Raw genomic sequence first — 26,837 nt, 5'->3', positions numbered from 1 at the left:
ATTTATTTCAATGTAAAAAAATATACAAAAAACATACATGTATACAAGCGTTTTATATATCTATAGCATTGAATCTGTAGAATTTCGCAAGGAAATACATGAAAAAGAAATACTTTAATTCACTTATGTCTTAAAATTGTAAATATTTCTATAAACTTCGAAATGTGCCACATGCAAATCATGTAGTGCCAATTCATCAAAATTATGATTATCATATGATAGTCATATGATTATCATATGACTCAAATATGTTAACAGAAATCATCTGATAATCTGTTCATTCATGTATGTTTGTGAGGGGAAAAAAACATACGATTATCATATAATAACCATACAAAAATCATATAAAACTGAAACACATGATAATTGTGCGACATTCATATGAAAAATTGAAATACATAATAAGCATATGTTGAAAACCATACGAATCTCATGTGAGGTACATTTGGTTGTGTATCCCCTTATAAATAATGTATAATATGTTCTGATTATGCATGTGTATTATCTTCTTATCAATGAAGGATATATCTATACAAATGTTAACTATAGTACATGTACATGTTATGACCTTAAATAAAGTATAGACAGAAAACATTTATCAAATAAGTATCTCAGGAGATACCTCTTCCTTGATTGTCATTTATTACAAATAGCGTGAGCAAAGGTTAATATGTGTTCGGCAGCGACCCGCTCCCAAAACGTCATACAAGAAAATCCACACGTCAATCAGATAGAAAATACAAAGGATGCCCCCTCCCTTTAATAGCTAAACAAAGTCAATGTTTTACATCAGGATACCCTGAAAGACATTTAAGTAAAAATAGGAGATACAATGACACCACCTAAGAAAGAAATCGTAAGATTTATATCGAATTCACGGGGAGGTTATCCCCCTTTGGTAGATGAATGCCAAGGTCATTGTTTTGCAAACTAAAATAGGAGGTCACAATAGAATCATGGGATAATAAAGAATGTGCAAAAGGAAACTGGATGGACGAAGAATGTGTAGACACAATAAAAAATTATACATGTACCTTCTTCTTTGCAGAGGTATAACGACGAGGAAAAATGAAAAAAATAAGTAACAGTACAACATATTTCTTTAAAAACCAAAACAAACTAGATAAAGTGATGCCCCCGCATTAAACCTTCATACAGCTATATCATAACTCACAATTGTAAAAAGCACTTTGTCAGATGTGTTATTGTGTCTGTGAGACACAAATGATGCCCCTATATGTGGTTTTGAGTAAAACTCGGCATAGCCAAACAAAACTTAAACTCAATCTGTTACTAATCATGACAGACTCACATACCAAAAACCAGTCAAATATCTTCAAGCATTTACAAAAAAAAAGGGAAAAACTATTATTTCAATACAATTTTTAAAGTGCAGGGCCCATTATTTTGGTAAAACTCAGCGTAGAAGAATGAAACTTATACTCAATTTGTTTGTTTGTTTGTTTGTTTGTTGGGGTTTAATGTCCGAGCAGCAATATTTCAGCTATATTCAGACGAGACTCAATTTGTAATTAACTCACATACAGCAGTTCAATATCTTCAAGGGTTTACCAAAAAAGTGCGGAAAACTGTTATTTCCATGATTTTTTTAAAGTCCAGGGCCCATATTTTTTCGTAAAACTCAGCGTAGCGGAACGAAACTTTACCTCATTCTGTAACTAATCATGACAGACTCGCATACAAAAAATCAGTTCAATATCTTCAAGGGTTTACCAAAAAAGTGCGGAAAACTGTTATTTCCATGGATATTTTTAAGTCCAGGGCCCATAATTCAGGTAAAACTCAGCGTAGCGAAACAAAACTTTAACTCGATCTGTAACTAATCTAGAAAGACTCATACACAAAAAATCAGTTCAATACCTTCAAGGGTTTTTAAAAAAAGTGCGGCAAACTGATGGGACGGACAGAATTACGGATCGTTTACTTATCGTTGCGGGGCATAAAAAATAGATAAGGCACCGTGACAATCTATATCAGATTGATATCAAATAATTCGTTTGACTTAATATAAAATGACAACAATCAAAAAAAAAACAAAGAACACACATTTGTCTATCTAATGAAAGCAAAATATAGGTAACAAAATACATTAATGTATAAACATCAGAAAAATAAATATAATATTATTATTGTATTACAGCGAATGGATAATTGTTAAAGCACATATCTAAGGTAGCCAAAACTGTGAACTTGTAGAAACAATATTTGTAGAAGTTCAGGCTAAAAATGTAAAAAAACAAAAATAGTTACCATACTTATTTTCTAAGATTGTCAAATGTAAAAATTCAAACTAAAGAATCCGTTACAGTAACATTATCACATACACACAAAATCTAAGAAAACATTAGGTGGACGCATGGACGGTTATTGAACAAAGAATGGTAATTTGAAGCCAAGCAGTCTTAAAGACTGGGTAAAACGACACGTTCAACGGATTATAGCTATAGTAGAGTACACATTAGGTGGACGCATTGACGGTTATTGAACACAGGATGGTAATTTGAACTTCAACAAAATCAGGAACATAGCTGCCTTCTGAAGGAATAATTATAATTCTACAATACATCTTTGAATTAATCATCAGAATAGTCTTCAAATCCCATTTAGTTCGCTATTAGTAGATGCTGAAAAAAAACAGCGTAAGAGCTCTAAAATATTTATATGGAAAAACAAGTTATAATAATTGTAAATCAAACGTGGAAATTATAAATCCCTGTAAGAATCGGTAACTCTATTCTTAAGTAAAATAACTGTATACCAATAAAGTAAAATTACCGTATTTGCTTAATGGGAAGCTGTGCTTCAGTAAAGAGTAACATAGTCGAATTGTGTGATTGCATATCACCGCTGGTGTTCATGGTCACAGGAATGTGGCATCGGAATTAAGGATGTATGGTGCATTGATGTAGCTCAAGTTCAATAAAGCTATCCAACACAATATATGTACGACTCTCTTCGAACATAATGCAGGGCCAAAATGAAAAAAAGAACAATCTATATGGTTATGTTATACCTTGAATGTATTGGGTGCAGCGGTATCTATATCCTATAATAATACAAATTATTCCAGTAATCAGTAATGCCACAATGGGAACTACTATGTAGATGACTGTAACATTTTGTTTATCTTCCATTGTTGACGACTGGTCCCTCGCTTTAATATATGAAAAACAACTATATGTATAAAACACGTTGACTAGATTTAGATGTAAATTTCCTATCATAAGTGTGCTATAAGCGAACCAATTCAGTGTACAATGTAATGCAAGCATATAGCAATTCAGACCATGAAAGACGGAAGACGGATGAATCACGTTTCAGACAAGTGAAAATGTGTGCATTCTGTTTATTTACATGATTTGATAGTTCAAGAAAAAACTAAACATAAACTAGGACTTTTATGATGAAAGTGAACGTACATAACTTGAATATATTATACTCATGTGTGTTGAAACATGTATTTTCCTCCAACAGAATATGCACTATGACAAAATAATCAGCGAGTTTTCATAGAAACAGGTATAAATGGTACATGTATATGTTTTTTCCTGTAACATCGTCTCAACTAAGACAGCAAAGAGCTCAGACAGCCTGTTCGACATACATGTATATGTTTAAATTAATCGTTGACTCCACGTTTGATCTGTATGTTGTTACCACTGACACTGAGACGGCCTTGCCTCCCCAGTCTGTGGAAATCAATATACAAGTGCAATGTAAAATTGTGACTTCACCCTGCATGTCCTGGTATTTTTGAATAAAGTTTCTCCATTTCCAGCTTAGTTTTAATAACGAATGTTCAAACACACAAGTATTCATGACGATGCTGGATTGTCGTAGGCATGTTTCAATCTTTATACATAATTGTGGGATGACACTGTATACTAATAATTCGCAATTGTAAAACTGAACCCTAAATAAACCAACGATCGATCTAAAATAAGTATCCCGAGAGTATGGCATGGTACATATTTTAATATGCTCTCCTGCCAAAAAAAAAACAAAACAAAACAAAATTATCGAAGAGAACAGAATGCAACTTTATGCATAAAAGTGCAGAAAACTGACGCTCAATTAATTTTCAAAAACACAAAAACCACCACTTATTAAAATAATCAAAGGACTGGAAGAAAATGTCTAGTTGATCTATCAATTGTCATGGTAAAGCAAGGAACCAAATATCAAACGTATATCTGCAAGCATAAGGAAAGAAGTTTTGGAAAACTTAGTTCTTGTATAAAAACACCAACGGAATAGAACAAATTTAAAACTTGACCTGTACCTCGTCATGATGAAGTAGTGTTCCAAATATCAAATGAATATGCAAGCATAATAAAGGAGTATTAAGTCCAAAGGCCATAACTCAGCATAAAATCAACGGATCAGAAAAAAAAACTCGAAATTAATCTGTAACCATATGGTTAAACAATGTATCAGATATCAGATGTGTATCTACAAACATGACGAAAAACATGCGAAAAACTGATTTACCCGACTGACATACAGACGGACGGACAGACGGAATGTTAAATTTAAGTCTGTTTCGGCAAAAGTCGCCGATAAGGACTAATAAGCATCTAGTTCAAGTCCCTTACATTTGTAATTTTAAACTTGAAATAAACTGAAAACAAATACATGTATAACTGTTTAAACCACATTCTACAGTCAAAGATTGGTTCTGTTCAGAAAGGATTCACTGCAATAGGATATTGAAATGGGATTTCGGAGTGTCCATTGATATCGGATGTGGGGAGTGTCCGTTGTCTCTTAGTAACACAAAGAGACAACGGACACTCCCCACATCCGATGTCAATGGACACTCCGATATCCCATTTCAATAAGAAAGTTCAAAGAATGTATTTTATATTCGATATTTCATTTGAATGTCCATAGTTTCATTTAATTTCAATTTATATACCAACCTTTATGAACAATGCGTGATTTGTACATCCGACGAACATGATTAACATTGTACATGTACATACACATGTATGTACATGTATATCGTAAATGTCATTTTTGACAGTTCAGCTTACCCGGGCATCCTAAACTATGGGTAACTGGTATTGCCAGCACCTCATCGCTGATGTTACAAACAACCTTAATTGGACTGCTACAATCATGCATTGGACTCTTAGATGTAACAAAGTAAGAAACCTTTTCAAAAATACCATCTTTATCAGTCAGAGTTTCTTTTAAGCGATGTTCTTCTTTCTAAAGTTAAATAAAAAAATCATTCATATATAACAAAGTAAAATAAAGTAAAAAGTTCCATCTATATCCACAGTTTTTAAAACATATCAACTCATGACTGATTCGGTTACCATCTTTTGTATTACAGGAAAAGGGTGGTCAAAACCTTCAAACAAAAAAGCAATGCCTGTCTTTGTTCAAACAAAGTCTTGCATAAAATGTGAGTGTTCATCCATAGTGTTGATTCATTGTTCAATTCCATAAATTGTAAAAAGGGAGACAACTCTAAACATAATTTCACATATAAAATGAACTTGAATGATAACTTGCGTGAATTAATTAAATTGTTACATTGTTTTGACTTCTTGACGACAATTTAGTTCATGAAAAGGTACATTCTCCTGACAACTCATACATTGTATATACATATATCAATTTAAATACATGTACAGGTACAGGTAGATTGATGCAAATAAATTTCTAATTCTAGCACAAATTAAAAAAATAAAATAATGCATGTGTGCAAATGAAACCTCTACAATGTTAAACATGGAGGAGTGCACCCTCCTTTTCTTGTGTATGGCCATCGATTGTCGGGTATTTATATCAATGAACAAGAACGTAAAATGGTGGATATTTTTCTTTAATAGCAGTTACAACCCTTACTGTCTCTCTACTATACAAAAGTGCACCCAATTATTTAAGAAATATTTATCCCTTCTTTTTCTCCTTCCGTTAGATTGTTTTTTTCAACATCGGTCCAATGATTTCACCGCAAGTAAGTTTCCTTTATGATGATTGGGAGTGTTTACGGTCTTGACTATCCTTACGGATCTCGCACGACCGCCCCTTACCGGGATTTTGTTAGTAAATGTTTGTTAGTAGTTGGAGGTAGCGCAGCCCAGCCTGCGGGATACCCGACCGAAGAACTCAGTCAGAGTATGTCCTACTAGCGACTGGGCTGCTCTGTTGACGTTCTGGCCTACTCCCAGACCCCAAGTCCGAGAGCGTTTCCCCACTCTAACTGTTTGGGAGTACGTCAATGTGAAGAGTGTGATTCCTTTACGAGGAACATGTAACCTCATATAGGGTATGTAAATCTCGTCATATGACCCCGTGGTTTCACGACAACGGGTCCTAATATACCTTTCAATGCATGGAGATAAGTCATTTAGAGAGCTTTGAGTTTAGCGTTAAGTGTAAAAACATCTTTTTGTGTAAAAAGATATTGATAAAAATGACAAATATCTACTTCTACATGAAATGTTGTTAAGAGAAAAACAAAAGATAGAAGATTTCGCATTTTATGTAGCATTTCGATATCCCGGAAGTAAAGAATTAAATGCAAACCGGTCTTTGGTTTTCAATACGTTCTACGTTGGAAATTCCGGTAAAGAAAAAGAAACCAGAACGAGAATTACATACCCTATTGCTGTGGATTCAACAGTCCTAGACAAACACGTGTTTTAAGTACATATTATAACTTACCGATGTAACAAGGGAACAAACGGGAGTTGGAAAAACTCTGCTAATATTGATCCTCAGCGAGTAAGCTCCGTTTTCCATGGTGTACAAGGCTTGGATTTCGCTGCTTTGTGGTATATCTACATATACAAATTTGAAAGACAAGTCAATATTAGCATATCATAAGATTTGATTTGTATCAAGCATTCTGGTTGGTTGGTTCTATTTTGAACAATTCAGGATATTTTGTTTAACCTAACTAAAATAACCTGCCTTAGTACGTTGCGACATTAACTTCATTTGGTTTTAATACCCCAAAAACAAATTATAACGTTTTGAGTTCGAATCAATATTTTTTGGACCAGAATCCATTAGAAATTAAATTAGGAAGAACATGCAGGCCTAACAGGCCTAACAAAATTATAATTAGGAATATACAAACAGTAGTACAAAATGTATATAGTGAATCTGTAGTAAATTGCTGGATTAATTCAAATGGTGCGAAATCAGCACAAAGAAAAATGTGCCAATGAGAAACTGGTTGATGACCAACGCATTGTAATAAGCCCGAAAAATAAAATGATTTCTAATATACATGTTAGTACACAAAGATATTAATTTAATGCTTTGCGAACACATGAACCTAGCAAGTACAGTGGAATTGGAAGTCTCAACGATACATGTACATGTATGAATGTTCAAAGTGATAAAATAAGTTTTAACTTACATTTAAAAGTTTGCTCATTCACTTTCAGCACCATTTCATCCGACTTGAAACCGTATCTACAGGCGTACGGACAATTTAAATCGTCTTCAGTAATGTTGAATACTTGCAGTGTAAAATATGTGGCATTTATCTCAGTCTCTTTGTACTTTTTAGGGTTTGATGAGACACCATTAAAACTCAACAGGCCATTGTCAGGTCCTCCTATCCACTGTCGGCTCCGACGTTTGGAGAGATCGGATATAAAACAGTCAAATCTTATGTTTTTTCCTATTTCCACAACATTGGTTTCAATCTTTAAGGATACTGAAATTATACCATTTAAATAAAAGCTTATCTACATTTACGTATTGAAGAGAAATAAACTGTTTCAAATGTTGCTGAGCGAAATTTTCTTAATCCTTGCAAAGTATGCTGCAATGACCCGATCAAAGATTTTCTGGTTGCCTCATATCTTTCGAAAAGCCTTCATGCTCAGCTGTTTTTTTTTTTTCTTTTTTTTTACCTGAATGTAAAAAGTGAAGCATTGAGGCTTAATCATCTATGACCTTCACGCTGATACTAACTCTATACCCACTTCATCTGCAAATTAAAAAAAAACTGCAACAAATGTTAAATGTGCGCTCGTTCTACGCAAGTAGATGGCGATGTTTAGTTTTTAGCGCTGCACAATCAGTTGTTTTGTGTTTTCCGAAAAGACTTCGTATGGACTATAAATGACCAAATGATTCCCGTCACCGACTGTTACGCATCGTGGTATATAGAAGTTCGCAGTGATCTAAAATCCTTCGACAAAATAAAAAAAAACTGTTTTTGAATGGGCATCAATTCAGTTTCGTATCTTTCAACCATTTAAAGCGGTATTATACATTGTAGTACATGTACCATATATAGTTAATTGTCCAACTTTACGAATTGGTTATACATGTACAATATATCCACTTGCTTTTCCAGCTGTTGACCTCCGAGTGTACTTTTCCATAGCGTTTGATTAGTGCCGTATTAGATCCGTGAGAAATAACAATTACATGTATGAACGTAGGAACAGCTTACATGTACATGTATCTGCGGTTCACAATCCTGACATTAATGCGTTGCCGCATACATGAACAAATGTACATGAACGAGGTGTTCAAAACCGTCGTACATTATAAAAAAAGGTTTACTGAAAAGCCTAGAACGGGACACCTCATGTACATGTATGTATGCTTCATCGAGTGATAACAGCTTTTTATGTGTAAGTTTACCTTCTGAAAGTAGTCTCCCAATCAAAACACTGACAAAAATGAAGGGTGATGATGATCTGATGATAATGAACATGATGAAATCGCCTGAAATCAAATATAGCACTAGTTTCAGTGTACCTACATTAATGTTTATCTCTCTATTTTCTAGTTTTTAGGAGATATACAGCTTGCTCCCAATATCAAACATACAGCCCGACTAGTATATAACACGAAAAGGGGGATCCTAGATTTGGGAGTAACTCGCTTCAACTCATTTCCCACTAATAAAATCGAACATATTACTATTTACTGCTCTGCAACCAATCTAATAAATAAACACCGATATCACCACCAAATACTTCTTATTATATACAGACGGGTTGCATATATGATAGTGGGAGCAAGCCCCTCTGATATAACTTCATCCAATCATGCCAGGTGCAAAAAAACTAGACATGCACTTTTAAGGCCCTGGAGCTCCTACAACTCTATTTTAATAGCATACACATGGCCACAGTAGCTAAATAGAATTATTATTGCAAAAACCAATAACACCAGATCAAAAAAAAAAAAATGACACATTCTTGAGAATTGCATTATCAAAATTCCTATGCCATCGTCTATGCAAAGTTTCATTTGTGTTTGCCATCTCTGGGCTTCCGATGCCAGGAGGCGGTTACCTTAATAAAATACATGATACAGTGAATGATACATCAATATGGTTTCGGGGGTTGTGCTACCCTTTTGTAACAAAAATGGCCAAAAGATGAGCAGCAAATAATAGCATGAAATCCCTTTCTTTATACAAATTTCTTGATCGGAACAACTGCCCCTTTTATCCGTCAGGGCCTGCATGAGATATCTGAAAACAGTTCTTCCAACTGGTACTCAGCATCTCTCTTCATATTCCAATTCTATGATTGAAGAGTAGTATTTATATACTTGCAGGGTTGTTATTTCTAGCTAAACATCAAATGGTTTATTACGCGTTTGAAATTAAATAGGCAACTTGAATATAAGGACACTGAGCAACTTGTTTATTCGGTTAAATGCATAGAACATGTAGAAATAAACAGGTACTGATAAGAGGTCATCTATTTTTAATTACAAACTAAATTAATCAAGCATATTAAGTTGGCAGTAAAAGTTCTTTATTGGGTTTGTTTATTGTTGTCAATAACATAGAATTGAAATGAACGTATTAGAAATACCAACAAAGTGGACCTAACTATCTGCATGTGAACCTTAATGGGGCCAATGGGAATATGTTCTTGCAGTAGTGTAAGATAATTACAGATGCCATCAGGCTTTACAAATCTAAAGGCTCTGGTGACTGCTATATCAATTCTGATCTTCATCTAGATTGATAATAACAACCTATAAGGAATTGTAGTATTTTTTTAATTTGCTGTTTGTTTATTGTGAAATATAAGGTAAACAAGAGGCTCCAGGTGGCTAATTTTACAGAAAAAATATGGAACTAAGCATATGAAAAACCTTATATCAGCCTTTCATGATGATCGTTCTTTAAATTTTGGAGATTTTGGAGTAAAATAGGCCTGAATTGAAATAATTTAAAGATTTCCTTCCATTTAGACCAGTTCTAGAAAAAACAGCAGTCATTTTTATACTACCTGCATGTGTGACTGAGCAATCTAGGAAATCTAAGTTCTATAAGGGTATGTTTATCTATATTTTCTAGTTTTTAGGAGATATACATGTACTTTATTTTTCCTCTTTTAGTCATGTTTTTTTAGTTTACAATGTAAATTCAGCCATCAATAATAATTTCTGGCATTTTCTTAATGTGTGCTAAAGTGTGGAATGGAGTTGGTGATGTGATTTTAGAAAATGGTACTAATATGCATAAAAGCTTTTTTTTAGCCTCATTTCGATGAAAATATGCATATTCTAAGTAAATCTGGATTCAAAAAAGGTTCTGACAACAAATTATGATGATTCCAAAGCATGAAGCTGAAATATCATATATTGATAAAGTCATGTCAAAGATTACACTTTATGTAAGGGAGGGTAGGTATAGAAAAGTGCTTGTGAGGATAAAACAAATGAAAGAAAATAACTTATTTCAATATAGAAAATCTCAATAATAATTTGCGACTCATAATATGACTTTAATTTAAGATGTTAAGTTTCAATTTGTTGGTATATATGTAGGTAGAACTTTGACCCCAAACATCATCTGCTTAAAATACTTAAGAATGGAGACGGTTTTGCTATGACTTTGATTGCAATTTTAGTTAGAGAAATGAAGATATTACTGGAAAAAAGTCAGTTTATAGCTCTGTCATTGCTTTAAAGGTGTGAATTTTTCAAAAGTTTCACCATTGTCGCCTATGAGAAATAAATAGTACCCTTCTACCTACATGTATGTTCTATTTCTAGTAATTTTTGTTACAGTGGATATGTTTTTCCGTGGGTTGAAAAAATAAAGGATTGCTGTGGTGTAGAATATTTTAAGGAAGAATAATACCAAGTTTAGTTGATTCTTTCAATATATCATTAAACTTTTTAAAGACATTTTGCATTCAACTTACTCAGTCCTAACATTATTCTTGATTTCAGTGCTCTCAGTTTAATGGTAAATAAGAGTTATCCCTCTTTCAATGCACCATGCACCCGTTTAAATAAGGTATTGACTCTGGCGTAACAAAATCCTCACCCCAATTCTATGTCAGAATTTTTTTTAAATGCATAAAGGAACAAATAACCTCAGGAACCCCTTTATTCAAATCTCTGAACCCCTCCCCCCCCCCAAAAAAAAAAAAAAAAAATTAATTGCATGTACAAATGTACTTGTATAGTGTGTGAACAAAGTTTTATACAACATGCATATCGGTTTGATACCAGTAGTGTGAATGTACTAGATAAAAACAATGTGTACAGTTTACATATTTTGAATACAAGTTTAAATTGATATTATCACTTATACATTACAGAGAATCAACTAAAAGGGGGGTGGGGTAGGCACCAAGCAGTAGCAATCATTGGGCATTTATATTAAGGCACCACTGCATGACCATTTTTATTTTGGGGGGAATTTGTAGTTATATTTCTGAAGCTACTCTAATTTTACTTTTTTTTCCATGGAATAGTAAAAAATAGTTTATCTGGTTATTCAAAATGCCAGCAAAACATAAATTTACAATGGTCAAACAGAACTACCCCCCCTCCCCCATTTTAAAAGTACTGAAAAAATGTTCAACCCCCCCCCCCCTTTTTCAACAACTGAATAAAATGTGATTCCCCTTTTAAATGCATGATATTGGAAGTGTTTATGTCAAAATTATACTTCAGTTTCATAGTAAGAAAATCTTACTGTCAAAATTATACTTGAGTTTCATAGTAAGAATAAGAAAACATGTATTTCAATGGTATGCTATATCAAAATTTGATGTCAATTTTTTTTCTTATTAGTTCAAATTTGGAGAAAAGCCAGCCAATTTTACATGTATGTACAATGTTATGGTTACAATATTTATAATTCGTTTCATTTACAGGATGAAGGTTCAATAGGCATTTCACATCAGCTGCTGAAAAATGTCAAACAATCCCAAAGTGCATAAAGGAGAAGGGGTATTAAAGGCTTGTTTTAACCTAAAATACAACTAAAATTTAATCATCAATTGTCGAAAGTGAATTTTAAGTGTTAATTGCGAATTTGGAGATTTTATTCCAAAACAACTAAGAACATATAAGGACATATGAAAATTCTTGTTTTAAAAGGACAAAATAATTGCTTGAAATTTATCAAAACATGGATATTCTGTTCAATTTTGACTTTTTGGTCACTTTTGGTCATATAACAGCCTAACAGGCAAGGAAATGGTGGCCACACCCAAGAAACATTTTACATAGTTTATCATATGAGAAAGTATAAAGTTTTTTTCTGGGTGTGGACATAGTTTTCTTGATGTCTGGATGTAAATATGCCAGAAAAAAAAGCAACTATATTTACAAATTTCGACAGTCTTAGTATGTTAAAGGATATATAATTATGACACCATTGTGATCCTTCATTTTCCATATACATGTATGTATACCAATATATATTCTGACTTTTTTTTAACAGTTCATGTTATTACAACAAAGTTGATTTTTTGGGCAATATTCATAGCCTAATTCCCCTACACCTTAAGTCATACTGCAATGTACCTAATCAGATATTGATTTTTTGGGCAATATTCATAGCCTAATTCCCCTACACCTTCAGTCATACTGCAATGTACCTAATCAGATATTGATTTTGGACACTTTATAAATACCTGTTTAATATTGGAAGCATTTTGCCAAATTTCAGTGTGTTAATTCAGTGTGTCTGGGTCTGCCCCTGTCATATCAAGACTGGGCTACATAAAAGTAAATATTACAAACACAGTGAATGAAGGTTTATGCATGCTGGAGTATGAAAGTGCATGTACATTTGTAACATACACAGGGAACAATTTTATATGCAGTCTATGGATTGAAATGTATGTGGTTTAAATACCAAAAAACCTATGTAGGGAGTGATAAAATATGCAGAGTGCTTATAACATACACAATGAGTGATTTACAAAACTTGTCAAAATGTATCATGCATGCCTGCATGCATATGGGTACAGGGGGTTAAATCAACTATTTTCATAAATTTTGCACATTGATAATGGATATGTGGATGCTGCTGAACTATACAGGCCTATAAATTGAGTAAAATTCTGTCAAATCATGGAAAATTTGATTATAACAGTAATAATGCATTGTCACAATGGGCATTCGATAAACACCAATACAAAGATAAAAATCAAAGATCTAACATAATGTGGTAAAAGATAATCAGAAAATTGTATACGGGTACCATGGTAAAGGCTCGGGAAATGGAGACGGCAATACATTTTTAAAATTACATGTACATTCTTTTCGAAAATTCAAACTTACCGCTTCTGGATATGGTATAAAATGTATAACCCGTATCCGTACCCGTACCGGTCTTTCCCCGTACCCAAATACCATTTTGCCAATTTCGTAAAAATGACTTTTTTCTGGTTTCAAAATGTCTAAAATGTGTAAGCCGGAATTCCCGTAGCCAAACTCCAAGTCAGGTATTTTTGTTATTTGTACAATACATGAGTATAATTGCGTACTAAGGTTTTTAGTAGTCAATTTAATAGTTTGTAACGGTAACTTCGGGTTACATATTTCAAATAGACTTTAGAAAACCGATCCAAGAAATATTAGAAAAATGTACATCATTTTCTTCATTAAAAATTAATTGAACCGAATTTTTACACATCTCGTGCAATTTTCAGTTCTTAACATACTGTAAAAGTGGATATTTTCAAAAAGTTTAAACATTATTTTGGTACGGGGGAAAGTTGGTATGTACGGGTACGGGTTACACATTTTAGATGCTACCTTTCAACTGGCTTACTAGCGGTACAGGTAAAGAGTAAAGGTCACATTGTTATGATAAATTTAAACTTCAGAATTTTATCAAATCTTTTTATAAAATTTGTACCGTACGGAATTTAAAATGATATGTAGTAGTTTAATGAAAGTAAAATAGTGAAATTTTACTAGACTTTCTAATTAGGCGTTTTCGAATATGGACATACATGTCTAGGAAAAATAATCGACTGACAATCATACATGTATGTATTACATTTTTAAAGAGCTACATGCACTAATTGCGATACTGAGTGTTTTTCAAAACAATTAACGTACAATCAAGATTCAAGATTCTTTATTTCACTCAGACACAGATTATGTGTAACATGAGGCAAATACAAATACAATTAATGAAAATGGCAAGGTAGACAGATATACAAAAATTACATAAAATATATGCATTAAATTACAATATAGCTGACAGTTTTTTGATGGAAATTTTAGATAACTAAATTGTATGACAATTTGAAAACATACCCTTGAACTTGTGTATTGATGGGTGGGATGAAAAATACTTTGGTACATATAGCTTCCTATGATTTACAACAATAGAATTTTTACATACAAATAAATAATGAAACTCATATCCTAATAAACCTTCATTGCATAAGCTACATATTCGTTCATGTCTAGGTATATTGTGCCATCGTCCAGTATCTATAGGAAATTTTATATTGGACGATCTAAATGTGGTTATCCAGATTCGGGATTTCTCGGGTAAACGAAGTAAGTAAGTTTCAAGACCAAAGTTTTGCTTAAATAACTCATAGAAAGATCCTCTAGAGGAGTTATCAATGTCACTATGCAATTTTTGAACGAATTGATCTTGCAATATCTGCTTAATTAGTTGTTTGTATAAAGAAAAATCTATAAATTGTTGATCGGTGAATATATAGCTTAATCCACATGAATCAAATATTGACTTCAGGAACGAGATCCACTTAAAATTACAAACATTATCAAAATGTAAATTAAACATAAGTTTAAATACAATACAACTTAGTTTATTTTCGTTTTTGAGGAGGCGAGAGTAAATTGACACCATCCTCAGTTTTATATCTATGTCTAAAGGGAATCGGCCAAGTTCTCCATACACCATGCAGTTCGGCGTACTTTTTCTAACATTATTAACAAAATTTCAAGTGAACCTTTTCTATGGAATTTGTGTTTTCGAATCCCCAAATTTCAGATCCATATAATAAAATAGGAGCAATCATAAAATCAAAAAGCTTTAATTGAATGTCGATAGGTAAATTTAAGTTTCGAATTTTAGTGTAAACGGCAAATAATGTCTTTTCAGCTTGTTCAACCAATTTTCTTTGGGCATCAGTGAATGAGCCGTTATACTTAAGCAATAATCCTAAATAATTATATCTGTCGACAATTTCAAGTTTAAACTCTGGCAGTCGCCGTGGTTTGCGTTTGCAAAATATTATAACTTTAGTCTTGTTAGTATTAACCGATAATTTCCATGTATCACAATATGCCGAAAATATGTCTAACGATTTCTGCATGTTGTCGCTCGCTTGTGCAAAAACATCAGTATCATCCGCATACAACAGTGCAAAAATCTCTAAATATATCTGCAGAGCATCATGAGATTTATCTAGAATAAAGTCTAATGACCGGCAATCAGCATTCCTAAAGAATTCTTCCAAGTCATTCAGGAAAATAGAGAAAAGGAAAGGCGACAAGTTTTCTCCTTGACGGACTCCTATCAAACAAGGAAAGAATTCTGAACGATCGTTTCGGTATTGAACGCATGATCTTATATTGTTATACATATTAAAAATGACATCAAAACATTTACCACTAATATTACTACGCCTAAGTTTAGTCCATAGTCCGGTGCGCCAAACCGTATCAAAAGCCTTTCTAAAATCTATAAATGTACAGAAGAGCTTTTTTCCGCTTGATAGATATAATGAAATCAAAGCATATATGACAAATATGTAATCAGCAGTTGAATGGCCTTTCCTGAATCCAGCTTGATTCTTTGAATTCAGACTTATCTCATTTGAAAGATCTGTTAGTCTTTCATTTATAATGGAAGTAAATAACTTACCCAGACAACTAATAAGTGTGATAGCTCTGTAATTATCAGGGTCGTTTACATCCCCCTTATTCTTATATAGTGACAGTGAGCGACTGGATTAGGTATGAACAGGTACTGAGGCCAGAGGTCAGGCTATAACACAGAATATCTCACCGCAAACCGTGGTGGTGCACCGTGTTTGGATAGATGCCGCGTTCCTCGCACCTTAAAGAACCCTGCTGTGGTATTCGATAGGAGTAGGAACCTTTGCACCCGCCACAGGAGACTAAATTGCCCGATCCTACACATTCCTCCTTATTTCTTGTGGCAATCAAAATGTGCCGACCCTATTATACTTGTGCTCAATCCCATTTTCATGTCATCATCATTTCATGTTCATTTTATCATCCATGTCATGTGTAATATTGCTGCTCGGGCGTTAAACCCCAATAATCAATCAATAAATAATTGGCGTTCAAGGAAATCAGAGTAGCTAGAACAACGCTAGCGTAACGAAGCATTTGTGAAATACAAATACAATAGACAGGAGATAATGGTATATTGCTGATCAGGTAAGGAAAATATATGATATTAAAATTACAGTCTTTTGTCATGAATCTTAGTGCTGAGATGACCACTGTTGTCAAATTCGAGATGTACATGTAAGTAGGTTCACAAAAGATGCAGAATAAGCTGTTTCTCCAGTAGCCTTTATCTCGATCTCTATTGGATATTTTAGAGGTATTTATAACCACTTACAAAAAAAAGAAGGGTTTTTAATGGACAATACATCATCAATAAATCTATATGTAAACTCAATGATAAAGACATTGTAATAATTTTGTGAGGGTATTTCAACCGAAAGGTCGAGCAAAACCCTTTGACACGGTAGATATTGTGAGGCATGACGGCCAATAGCTCAGCAGTACGGGGCGCCGAATGGGCCTCTTGGGGTTTTGTACTCAAAATTCAATTTCTCACAAACCAAAACTGAATTTTGTTTAACAAAAATGAGTTCTGATTAACAAAATTTAAATCATAATACATATCTTAATTTTGTCATACAAAGTACTATGTCAGTGGACAAAAGTTACTTTTGTCATGACAAAATTAATTTTTGTATCACAAATTTTACTTTTTTGTTACCTAATTTGAATATTGGGCAACAAAAGTCAATTTTGTATGAAATAGTTTAGTTTGGATTCAGTTAACTAGTTTGAAAAAAAAAAAAGAGAGAGAGAAATATTATGACAACCACTGGTCTCGCAGACGCTGGTTTCCGATTACTTCAGACAATGAAATATCATATGGGTGATGAGCTATTCTGCAAAAAAAAAAAATAAGTAACACCTAATAAAGTATTACTCTTGCAGAATAGCGCATCAACCCTATGGTATTTCTTTGTTCGAAGTCATTAGAAACAAATCGTAATGAGAGAGAATTCATTTGCATATCCAAAGGATTCTGTAAATCAATTTGCATACAAAATTGACTTCTGTGACACAAAATTGAATTTACAAACTTGAATTTTGTGACAAAAAATAGACTTTGTGGCACAAAATTGAATTGTGCTTCACAAAATTGAAGTGGTCATAAAAAAGTCTGTATAACATAATCTTATATGACGAAAATGATTTTGTTTTGACGGAATTCAATTTTGTGTACACATAAAGATCGAGTCCCATTCGGCGCCCCGTAAGCAACGCCGTCAAAGTAGCATTGAATCTATAAATGTATGATATCAATACATGCAACAATCAAATCTTAAGACTACTTTATAACCAGAGAAAAATAGGAAGTAATGAAGTTTTTTAGCAATATGATTCATTATGCTTTACAAAGATTCGTGTTTCATACATTGTACATACTAATACTACTTCAACGCGAATAAAATCCTTTTCACAGCATTTATACTTGTACATGTAAAACAACGACGTTTTAAAACTTAAATTAATTGTATATTTTGATTAACTTTTAAAAAATAATCGCTAATCAATGTTCTTTGCCACTGATTTTGGCATGCTTTCAACATTCGAAATGGCACGAATACGAAATGCTCTAAAATCGGGTGACTCCCACTAGAATCTTGGTTTCCTTTATATGATACTTTTTCGTAACAGTGAGAACCTGAATGTTTTTTCATTCAAAACAACCACTTACCAGGAAGTGCAGGTAATGTTTTCGTTTCAGTCTTTTAGCGATGTTTTGGTCGCTTATGATATTGACTAGGGAACCAGATTAGGAACCAGACTAAACATCTGGCAAGGGCTACATGTATCAACACGTATACATATAGAAGGAATTGAAAAATTCCCAATGATGTTAGAATTTGACAGTTCTAATATCGTTAGGAATTTTTCAGACCCTTCTATGCATACATTATCTTCCCTGTATGAATTTGATCCGATGAGGGAGTGTAGCGAACAGAGTCGTCACATTCCGAGACGCACGTACAAATATCAGGGCCCTGCTAATGTATATGACCTATATAGTCAATTGTGATGAGCCCCTGTGTCTGAATCGGAAAATGGGTAATGTTCTATGCTAACCGATCATTTCATCTTTTAATATAAACTTTCCGTTCTCAGACAAGTAAACAACACACGTAGAACACATGTGTATGATATTTGAGAGGTACATTCTGATCTCGTATGAATCTAGTAGTTTGAAGCTATGACGGTATATATAAAGGCTGCAAACCACTAATGTCACTTCCCATAGGCTCCAATGCTAATTTCACTAAGTTCAATGTGTTATGGAGCTTTTACCTTAAGTTTAACCTAGAGAAGACTATACATCACACAAAAGCTGCATGTTTACACTAATAGCCCTGAAATTATTATGTGGGGTTTACTACCTTTCGGTGTGACACTGGCTCCTAGAAGACAGTGAACTAAAAATAGAACGGGAATTCCTCTCCATTTCACAAAAAAGGGTCTTCATGCAGAACTCATAAGCAACCTTTATAACAGTAAGTTACCATGATCATTTTATGTAGGAACGAAGAAAATATAATCCCTTCCAAAACAAAAGCTCACTTGTGTAGATCTGATGTGCACTTTTTCCACAGCAACATAACACAAATGCACTAAAACTGGTGTAGGACTATTTTTGCGAACGTTCTAAAAGCTCATTGGTGGAATAAGTGGTATGAAACCTTAACACTGCACCGACCCACAGCTTAATGTGGAGTAGTAATGTAGAATTATGCAGATCATATACGAATGTAAAGTTCTGAAATTACGAGTGCAATAATTCGAAGTCATTAATAATATTAGTTATACTTAAAAGGTTTTAGCTGTCTCTAAACTTGAAATTGTTATTATGAACCACATAAATTAATAATAATACTAAGATTTATTTAGTTACCCATGCATAGTAATACTTGTATTTGTCTATAGGACCGAGAAGATCGAATCGTAACATCTTGGAAAACATATATCTTATATTCGATCATTACTACAATATGCCTCTGAAGTATGGTACAACTGTGATGATTCACTCACGGGGAAAATTAAAGCAAATAAAAACGGCGGAAGCTAGAATTGTTACTAGTTGTCTACATGCTGTTACTAAATAGATTTTTCATATTGAAATATCAGGATTTTTTTCATTTCTTAATAGTAGCTGGAAAGAAAGATTCTTTTGTAAGAGGCAATTTGTAATACGGCAATAATATATCCTCTCCGTTTCGGAATGGATATATAGTTGGAAAGAGATTGTACCTTAAGTTTGTTAGATATTACATGTATCGATCATTTGAAATTTGTTACATCGATATTCTTCTGGTGTCATCCAATTTATTTCCTTATATATATTTTCCATTTTTGTAAACACCGTTAATTTCAGATATACATGTATCTTAGGGTTATCGAGTTACATGTATAAGGGTCCAAAAAGGCCACACTCGAAAAAAATCTGATTTTACTTAATTGTTTCACCGTTTTCAAATAAGAATATCAATTGGACTCCTCATACAAATCCCTGCTTGCATTTACAGTCAGAGGGGACACACTCGAATAATCGACTTTAAAAAAATTAATCCCTCATAAAAATTCATACCTGAATGTTTCAATCAGATTTTAGCTAACTCTTACAGTTTAGAGTAATAAGGGGTACAGTAAAAGGGTCACACCCGAAAAAAATCGACTTTTATTTTCGGTATGATTTCGAAAACAAAATTTTATTGGATTTTTCATAAAACATCTGCTTGAAATTTCAGATATTTCTGAAAAACGAAAAAAAAAAAAACAAAATTGAAAAAAAAACAAAACAAAAAGAATGCAATATATGAAATGCTTTGTGAACAGCGCCGGAATAGTTTACGTTTCTGTATGTTCTATGCCTCCGTAATTGAAAAGTAAACATATAATTTTATATGTCCTGTACTATTGAAATCAAAGATCTGCCTGATAAATGTATGCAACAAGTACCCGTAACTTTTTGCTTCATGAATTTTATTCATTAAACTTTTCTTCTATTCAAATTACATCTAGAACCATCTAACACGGCGGTAGTTTTTACCTTTTCTCTCGTTTCAAACCCGTGTTGAAAGTTCTAAGAAATATATTTGAAACCCGTGAAAATATATGCCTTCATCCTTAATACAGACTTTTTTCAAACCAGACAGAAGTTACTTTCACATAATTTCATGCAATTGTAGTTTGTACTGTTTATATTCAAGAATTTATAGCGACATTTAAAAAAAAAGTTGTTTTAGAAATACATACTACTTTCATACAATCATTTTGAACCGTAATGTAAATGTAAAAATTTGAATCTTCCAAATAATTTAAAATTCCGGAAAATTTCATGTAGTATACTTCATAGTTGAAAAGTAATTATTTCTCTTTTAAAGTTTTATAAGAAATGTTGAAGTTTATCATCAGTGACAGAGTTTTTCTTATATTACCAAAATGATTTTCAACGGAGGCAATAAACGAAATTATCATAGTTCCCAGGGTCAAGGTATTTTTTTTAAATATTATTCAAAACTAATAAGATATTGAATATTTGTTTTTTTTTTATACTTAACAGTCTACACAGGTCAAATTACTTATGTTCTTCGCGTAAATTATTAAGAATAGCAAAATCGATTTCGCATATTTCAACGTATTTTAAATGTTGTTTGAACCCACCCAGATGTTATAAATACAATGTATTCAAGAATATTATTGACGACTAAGTTATTGACGACTTACTTCCATGCGGGTTGTATCGACGGCTAGCTTCTCACTGGTTTGATAAGGAATATAAATGCGAATTATAAATGAATAATTAAGTGAATGAATAAATAAAAATGATTAGAAAATTAAAGCTACGTAAAATACAGAATAGGAATGTATGTATAATATGTTCATATAGTTTTTTCAGTCATAATGGTAAGTACGAAAAGGAAATGGTTTATTGCTAATGGTTTCTTGTAAAAGTGCTGACAGATTCTAAAGATATATGATTCGCATATTTTAGAAAAGGAAAGTCTATTCTACTTGTCCAGATAAAAAGTCTGTGTCACAAGATATAATAACAATGGTGAGTTCGTCTTGAGTCAGAGCGTCCTGAAGAGCACTACATGCAAATGGGTTGATACTTATGATCATGATCTCTCTCCACACTTCATTGTAAATGAGCCGAATGTGAGCAAAGTTAGGCTCGCGTAACACATACTTGTTCCATCGCAATGTTTCAAGCTCTCTAATCTTACAATAATCAATTTGTACACGATTTTTTTTCGAAGAAAGCTCGGTCTATCATGAATCTATCCAGAACATCGACAATACCATATTTAGTGATTATACGGACATCATCTGGAACAAAGCCGGTTTTTATATACATCCGAGATGTTTGTGCTGGTATTCAATAATTCGTGTTAGAAAAAGATGCTTGGGAAGTTGAGGATACGGCCGAGAAACTGGAGCTTTTGTTTGTCTATCATACTATCTACAGATACATGTAGATTCCAGGTAGGCTGGTGCATTTGTATGTCCGGATCCGACGCTTGAGGCCTTGTAATGAGTTTATGAAATGTCCGGATCCGACGCTTGAGGCCTTGTAATGAGTTTATGAAATGTCCGGATCCGACGCTTGAGGCCTTGTAATGAGTTTATGAAATGTGTTTTCTTTCTAGAAGTAGTATTTGATTTGAGCGCAATGAATATCTACCTGTAAATTAGTGTTGTAGTCTCCAAAGTTATCATTTAATTAGAAGTTACAAGTCAATCAAATGAATCTGTACGAAATACTGAAATGATTGCTTGACTCAGTGCTTCAGCACTTTATATGCAAACGATTGCATTTCATAATCTATTATAAGATGTTGAGTTGTTTTCTGAAAATTACTTTATTGTACTTTCCACTATTGTTGTTCTACATATGTATTTATGCCAATTTCAAAAAAGTTATTTAAGCATTTCTAATACGACACATTTTGACTAGTAAATGGGGTATGCTCAATTAATCAGAGTGGAAACTCATTTTGACAACGTCATTGTAAATTAAACGAATACTCTGTGCAAAATATTAAAATTCATGAGCGTCTGTTACATTTGAAGCTGTGACTTGATCGATCCGTCCTGTAACTTAGTCGTCAAGGTAAATATGTAGGTTAAGTTAATCTACAGTGTTAGCCAATCCGTATACATGGACTTGTTTCTTGTCACGCTTTTGCTTGTATCAGAACATTCATGTCAGATTGAATCTCCACTGGACAAGCATCAGGAAATAAAGTTTGAAGACATTCTTTTTCTGAAATACATGTTTAAAACATCCATAAATTGTATGATTTATTTCTGATACGTTTTTGAAGAACAGAAGTTCCCAATATAAGGCGTGGTACATTTGCATTAAAACAATCAAGAGAAAGTATTCGTCTAGCACATATGATAAGTATAATATTACTGATTTACTAAAACAACAATTACATGTTGTTAAATTTCAGAAGTTTGAAAAACAGAATAAATTAAAGCAATGTGTTTCTGAAGTATCATTGTTCTTACCTTTTAAACTATTCTTTTTCCAGATGATGTAACAAAAAACTGCTACAACTGTGACAAATAAACAAACTATCGCGGTAGTACATGTTACTATAAACGCTGTCTGGGACCGAATCTTCACTGTTTATTAAAGAAAGAAATGTTCACTGATGTAGTATTTGGAGATGTGATTTGCAGACAAAAAATATGTAAAGTTTGAACACCAAAATAATTAAACTATCTTGCAAACATGTGTTCCAGGAACTTAAAAGATGGATGAATACATTTTGTACTTGGAGGTAAGTTGAACTAAGGACAACACATACGGATTCAAAAGAAAGAACATGTTGATGTCCACTCACTTTGAAAAGAAAATGTATCTTTGATTAGATTTTCCATTTAAGGTTTTCAATACCAAAATATTTAGGACTAAGAAATGCGCGAATCTCTGCCTGTTTTTTATGCAGAGTTGCATCAACACAAAGTTCGTTGAAACACCCTTTTAACTTCACGAACAAGGCATTCAAATAAAATAGGCGAACGCTGTGTCCTTTGAAGGAAATTATATCAAGTACAAACATATTAAGTAGCACTCCAGCTAAGAATCATGCAAAATGTGATACATGGTTGGAAAGCCTACACATTTTTATTGTTGATATCTTGTTTAAAATGCCTTAGTAAACATAAATTAACATTTGGTTTTTCATATAACCCGTGCTCATGGGACATAAAAATTGTATAGAATGCACTATAGAATTCAAAAGTAAGGGAGATAACTCTGTAAATGACACTCAAATACAATAGAATCTATTGGATTTTCAATGTTGATTATCTCTTAAGAGCAGGCAGATTAGAATGATTAATTACACATTTCGTAATATAGACCCACGAAACAACTTAATTACAAAAATAAAAATATGTAGCCTTTTTTGAGGTGTATCACATTTTCCAGATTTTGCATGATTCTTACAAAGACAGCTACTCAATATTTGGCTTTGACTTTCCTTGTTTTACCTTTTTATTGTGATTTTAAATTCTACATCACTCAGAATAAATTACTAGACATATTTTACCATTGCACTCATTTGGTTGAGGCTGGAAAAAGTTGTATGAATCGTGTTCCGTATTGCATTCTATTCTGATCGGCTTTCCACATTCGTAGAGAGGTGAAGTCGACTGAGTTCGATAGATTATATCAAATACTAGTCCGTTTCGGGTTTTATTTAACTTTGAAAGCGGAATTCTTTCGTCGTCTTCCTGTAAAAATGTTAAACAAAACATTATCAGTTCGTAGCTAACGGCCTTATACAATATACTTGTTACATGTAACATTACAACAGTATCGTTTTTGGAATATACACTTTAAGAAATAAAGATACTAAAAGAAAGAAAGTGCATTGTAAAAACAAATAAACAAACAAGCAAATAAACACATACACAAACAAACGAACACACACACAAATAAACAAACAAAGAACAAAACAAAACAACTTTAGATAAATAAACAAAGAAATGAAATTCACAAATAATGCTGGTTGAAAAATAAGTAGATAAAACATCATAAGCCATTATATCATTTTGAATTCATAATATGATCACATGGTGCTTAATTAGTATTAAAATCTAACGGTAATAATATGGTATTTACATAATTATCGTCACGTGATTACCATATGATTATCATATTCTAAATTTGGCATGAAAACATTAGCTTATCATATGATTATCATGTGATAATCACATACACACACACACATATATATAAAAGGGCCTGAAAAATTCCCAACGATGTTAGAACTGTCAAGTTTGCGATGCAAATTTTTTGGTCGTTCCCTCCGCGGGACTCGAACTCGTACCGCTGTGACATCTATGGCAACACCGCCTGCACTAAATCCAGCGCCCTAGACCACCCGGCCAGCTAGGCTATATATAAGTATAGCTTTTGCTGGCCGGGTCATTCCTCCTCGTAGGATTAATCTAGGGCTGTAACTTAGTACACGATGTATGGTAGTACGGGACAGTTCATCTAGGTGTTATTATGTAGCACAGAGGATCAAATTAATGATGCATGTCACAACAAATCAATATTATACAACGTCTCAGAATGCGACGACTCTATTCGCTACACTGCTCCATCGGATCAAATTGATACAGGGAAGATAACGTTAACTTATAGAAGAGTCTGAAAAATTCCCAACGATGTTAGAACTTTCAAAAAAAAATTCATATATATATATGAAAACTGAAACTCATGATTATCATACATTTGTATCATGCTCGTTTCACATGATAATTATATGTTCACAACCATATCATTCTCATGTCAGGCACTGTTGGCTGTATTTGTTTATATTGTTGCTTACATTAACGTGCATATTACTACAGGTTAAGGAATCCATCAAATTATTCTGTATTTTTGTGTGTATACATTGCATGATATGCGTTTTATAGTAAGATAAGTTTTAATTATACAAACCTTAACCTTAACACCACACGATGGTACAGGAAAGACCTTCCATAACCGGAGCTCCAAATAGTGAAAACATTTCTTTGGCTGTAACTGATATATTTTGTTTCGTTTGACGGTGAAGCTGAAATCAAATGGTATTCGTATACTCATTTTTAACATATGTTTCTGTTGCATGTTTTTATGTTATATGCACAAATTCACACATGGGCGGATCCCAGGTATCAGGTGAGGGGGGGGGGGGTGATAAAATATAACACTGAGCAAGCGACCATTTAGCAAATGTTGAGGTAAAGCGTGTGATTAAACCAAAGTTTCTATGCAAGAAAATGTTTCCCAATTCTAAGTTGGGTGGGATGTTACACCCGGCACGCCCGTCCTTGGATCCGCCCTGGTATATATTACCAAATAAGATTTTTTGTTCAAAAGTAAGTACATTGTTTACAAGTATGATGGTAAAACCTCAGCACTTATGAATTTATTATTATCTTGATCTCTAATTTTGTCGTCGTTGCACGATTCGAGTATTTTCTCGACTAAAAAGGAAAAAATACATAGTTTTAAATATATGTATCTTGAATAACCATCCGTTAATTATTCTTCTAATACGGAACTGATAACTGGTAATTATTATTTCACATGGACATAATCCAATATCATACCTTTGAAGTCAATGTCTGTGCTGTTTATACTCAAAATTCTTTGATCTGACTTGAAGCCATAACGACAGGCATACGGACATTCAAGATCAGACTCTGTAATATTTGATATTTGTAGTACATAGGTATTGCTGTCTTCCTGTATCTCTTTATATTTGTATGGGTCTGAGACAACACCGTTGAAACAAAGAAGTCCATTGTCCTCTCCCCCAATCCACTGCCGACTTCTTCTCTGCCTTGGCTCTGTTATCTTGCACCTCAATTTCAAAGGCTTACCGAGTTCGATTACCCTATCCTCTAGCGACAAACGTACTGTCAGAAAAGAAACATTGACCTTTTTATTAAATTTTAATCGCAATAACCAAAATTTGTATTATGGAATTTTTGTACTTAGCTCATATATTTTTTTTCTCTCTCAAAAACTACAAAAAATAACATCCGCGCTATTTATATTACGAATGCAGGTGTACAGAAATCGTCATTATTTTACCATACCATTAGCTTGAGATATATCCAAAACCATAAGATGTGTTATTACTAGATAAAGCCGTAAATCCATTTTTAATACACGCTTACTAATAGTATATTTTGATAATTGAAGATACTATGCGAAGTTATAGTTTAAATAATAA

General features: G+C 33.1%; 1 pseudogene across 1 annotated transcript; it reads right to left on the bottom strand.

The window, feature by feature from the left end:
• LOC148599329 (uncharacterized) lies at positions 1–26,837 on the bottom strand (annotated as a pseudogene). The gene is made up of 10 exons (XR_015917759.1): positions 26,701–26,837; positions 26,209–26,517; positions 25,556–25,670; positions 24,153–24,336; positions 23,104–23,220; positions 7,406–7,708; positions 6,703–6,818; positions 5,058–5,235; positions 3,035–3,175; positions 1–2,645 (listed from the first exon to the last, which is right to left on the bottom strand). The product of XR_015917759.1 is annotated as an uncharacterized LOC148599329 (transcript).

This window comes from Perna viridis, chromosome 13 (assembly GCF_037379345.1).
Source record: "Perna viridis isolate PV_CMFRI_1.1 ecotype Kerala chromosome 13, ASM3737934v1, whole genome shotgun sequence".
In the NCBI taxonomy this organism is placed as follows: Eukaryota; Metazoa; Mollusca; class Bivalvia; order Mytilida; family Mytilidae; genus Perna; species Perna viridis.
This window is presented reverse-complemented; position numbering and strand designations above follow the sequence as displayed.